The sequence below is a fragment of the Chiloscyllium plagiosum genome, chromosome 42, assembly GCF_004010195.1.
Source record: "Chiloscyllium plagiosum isolate BGI_BamShark_2017 chromosome 42, ASM401019v2, whole genome shotgun sequence".
NCBI classification, from domain to species: domain Eukaryota; kingdom Metazoa; phylum Chordata; class Chondrichthyes; order Orectolobiformes; family Hemiscylliidae; genus Chiloscyllium; species Chiloscyllium plagiosum.
In genome coordinates, this window is record NC_057751.1 from 5023601 (window position 1) to 5026832 (window position 3232).

A 3232-nucleotide genomic window follows, 5' to 3' on the forward strand; every position below is an offset into this window, starting at 1 on the left:
GGATGTAGGTGTAGAGGGATTGGATATCCATGGTGAAGATGAGGCATTGGGGGCCGGGGAAACGGAAGTCTTGGAGGAGGTGGAGGGCGTGGGTGGTGTCTCGAATGTATGTGGGGAGTTCCTGGACTAGGGGGGATCGGACAGTGTCGAGGTAGGTCGAGATGAGTTCAGTGGGACAGGAGCATGCTGAGACAATGGGTCAGCCAGGGTGGTCAGGCTTGTGGGTCTTGGGAAGGAGGTAGAACCGGGCAGTGTGGGATTCCCGGACTAAGAGGTTGGAAGCTGTGGGTGGAAGATCTCCTGAGGTGATGAGGTTATGGACGGTCTGGGAGATGACGGTTTGGAATCCAGCATCTGCAGTTTGTGTGTGTCTAACTTCTCCTTCAGCCAGCAGTGCAGAGAACAGAGTGTCACGTCACAGTGGGAGCACAGTGTTCCCCAGTGAAGGAACAGCGTTTTCTCAGATAACAGGACTGACGATACCCTGAACGGGTGACAGCAGGCTGTATAAAAGAGTGCAGCTCTGTGCTCTCTCTCTGAACAGTTGAGAAGCTAGGTCACCCTGTTTCTGTCTTCGTACACCCCGTGAGTAACAAGGCAGCTGTTCCTGGTACACCCTGACGTCTGAGCGCCTGTGCTCTCGCCCCTGACCGAGACCAGCTTGACCATCCATTGGAAGAACCAGGAGGAAGCTTGTTCCATCGGACTGAACATTGGGCGTGGTCTCCCTCAAACCCACCAAGAACAAAGCCTCTAGCACTTTCCACACGGAACTCAACAAAGACTTCCCTTCAGGAGCAGTCATGGTGCAGGTTAGTACATGAAAAGTTATCAGAGAGAGGACATTCGGCCCATTGAGTCATTGCTGACTCCCTTCACCCCATTCCCCAACACTAGGCCCAGAGCCATTGGCTGAAATCCTTTGTCAGTGTGTGTGAGATGAGGGTTTCTGTCTCTTGCACGCTCGCTGGTACTGGGAGTGTGTGCTGAACTCCAGCCGAGGTTCAGCTGATGTTGGCTGGGTTCCTGAACATGGTCAGAGGAGGGTATGGATGGAGAGGGGGAGCAGGCTTGGAATGAACAATACCTCGGAACACTGACATTCCTGTGGGTCAGCCATTGTCCTGTCTTTAATCCCACACCCTCTCCCAAAACCAATCCAGTCACAAAGACTGATTATCAAACATCAACCGGAGAGAGAGAGAGAGAGAGGGAGAGACTTCAGATCAGAAAAGGGACTCAGCCTCAGATTAAACTCTCCTCCATCCTCCGAAAATGTAAAGCTGTCTCGGGTTCTCCTGGGGAGGTAGTATGGAGATTGGGGCAGCAGTTTTCAGTATCACCCTCAGAGTTTCAGCTGAAGGTCATCTGATGATGTAGATATGGCTCCCTGAAGGGGTCAGTCCAAGGGAACTCTCTTGAACACTTGGGGGATAAATATTCCATGTGTGAGAATCCATTCACAATGACCATCATGAGCTCAGCTCCCCTGAGCCATTGAGTGGGTCTGAGCTGAAAGCCAGTGCCCCAGTTTGTAGTTAGTGAGTGAAATGAACAGTTAGTGCTATGTCACCTTACCTTCCTTTTCAGCGTTAGAACAATGACCTGATATTTCCACCTGAAACTCTCACACCATGTTTCAACCCAGCTTGTGTCCAGTCAGGGAGTCCTGGAGATGTACAGCATGGAAACAGACCCTTCAAAACAACTCACAGGTCAGGAAGAAATCTGCACTGACATTTGGAGAGAGTTCCCTTTGTGATTTGGTCTTGATTTTGATTTTTGGTGTTATTCTAACCATGCAGAGAGACAGATTTACCTCTTCCTCCAACCACCACATTCCTGATGAAGGGCTTATGCCCGAAACGTCGATTCTCCTGCTCCCTGGATGCTGCCTGACCTGCTGTGCTTTTCCAGCACCACTCTAATCTAGACTCTGATCTCCAGCATCTGCGGCCCTCGCTTTCTCTTATTCTAACCACGGCCCACAGTGCTCTGAGGTAGCTCAGCAACTCGCCCAGTGTACCATCCTCTCAGCTGAACAGAATAAACTTTAAACCCTTCAACGGCCCCTGGGTGGGGTCACTGGCAGGATTAGCAGCAAGAATGGGGAGTTTGTTGAGATCTTTGTTTGACCCCGTGGCGATTAAACAGGCTCCCATTGTTCATTAAATTCCTCCAAATAAATAGCTTATTCTTATTTCAATCTTCTCACTGACTTCATTCCTGGAAGGACACAGAATTTGATCTTCTCTCGTTGCCCTCCAGGTTTTGTTGGTCCTGCCCTTTGACACAATGGTTTCTCCCCAGCTCCTTGGCACATGGTCTCTGCTATTTGCCTGCAGCTGCTTACACCATTCCCTCATGATCAAAGCAGTGGCTGTCTTTGCCAGTCTCATGGTATGGTGGCTGATTGAGGACATTGTTTTTCTGCTCCAAGCTGCAGATATGACATTGGCTATTCAGGAGGGCAGCTTGGAGGAAACACTTCCCCTACAGGACCAGAGGAACCCTCTGTCATTAAAGATAGTCCCTGTCAGCACATCAAAACTCAACATCTTCTTGTCAGACTGCAAACTGGGAAAGATTGAAGCAAAACATGTGTCCAGCCCTGATCTCATTGAACCACAGCACGGGGGGAGCAGGAGAGAGAGCATCACTTTCTGGAACAAGGGGTCAAGGAGGTGTGCAGGGAATAATAATCTCCCTCAGAAATATAATGGGCCAAATGATCTCCTTCAGTGGTCTCTGACATTACAATCCCCAAACTACCTGGTCCACAGGTCATTCGAAGGAGGGAGGGAGAGGGAGAGGGCGAGACAGAAGGAGATAGACAGAGAGAGAGAAAGAGAAGGAAGGGGAAAGAGAGACGGAAGGGGAGAGGAAGAAATAGAAAATGAGAGAGAGATGGAAGGAGAAAGAGGGAGAGAAGGCAAGATAGAAACGAGAGAGGAGGGAGGAGAGAGATGGAAGGAAAGAGTGAGAGAAAAAGAGAGGGAAACAGAGAAATGGAAAGAATGAAGGCAAGAGGGGGAAGGAGAGGAGTTCTTGAGTTACAGATTTATCCAACACGGAAACAGACCCTTCGGTCCAACCTGTCCATGCCGACCAGATATCCCAACCCAATCTAGTCCCACCTGCCAGCACCCGGCCCATATCCCTCCAAACCCTTCCTATTCATATACCCATCCAAATGCCTCTTAAATGTTGCAATTGTACCAGCCTCCACCAC